The sequence below is a fragment of the Austrofundulus limnaeus genome, unplaced genomic scaffold, assembly GCF_001266775.1.
Source record: "Austrofundulus limnaeus strain Quisiro unplaced genomic scaffold, Austrofundulus_limnaeus-1.0 Scaffold234, whole genome shotgun sequence".
Lineage (NCBI taxonomy): Eukaryota > Metazoa > Chordata > Actinopteri > Cyprinodontiformes > Rivulidae > Austrofundulus > Austrofundulus limnaeus.
Window position 1 is genome coordinate 680,256 of NW_013952636.1, and position 397 is coordinate 680,652.

The window sequence follows — 397 nt, forward strand, 5'->3', positions numbered from 1 at the left end:
CTCAAACCAACGTTCCTCTCTGTCAAGAATGAGAACATCCTCATCTCTGAAAGAGTGACCGCTGGCCTGTAAATGAGTGAAAACGTCAGAGTTCTGGCCATTAGATGTAGCTCGTCTGTGTTGGGACATTCTTTTGAACAGTGGCTGCTTTGTTTTCCCGATGATAAACAGATGATACACCTTGATGGATCTTTACCGGAGTTCACTGATCACGTTTCTGGAGTGTTGGCTGCTGATGGCGCGCAACGCACAAGACGAGAGGAGAACCAAAAAACAGTTCGCTTTGGATCATTTAAAGCCCGCACCTCCCCTTTGTGAGCAGAGTTGAAATGCTGTCTGTCATACAGGAATGCGCCTCATTGTGGTCATGGATTTGTTAGAGTGCCTAAAAAAGGAA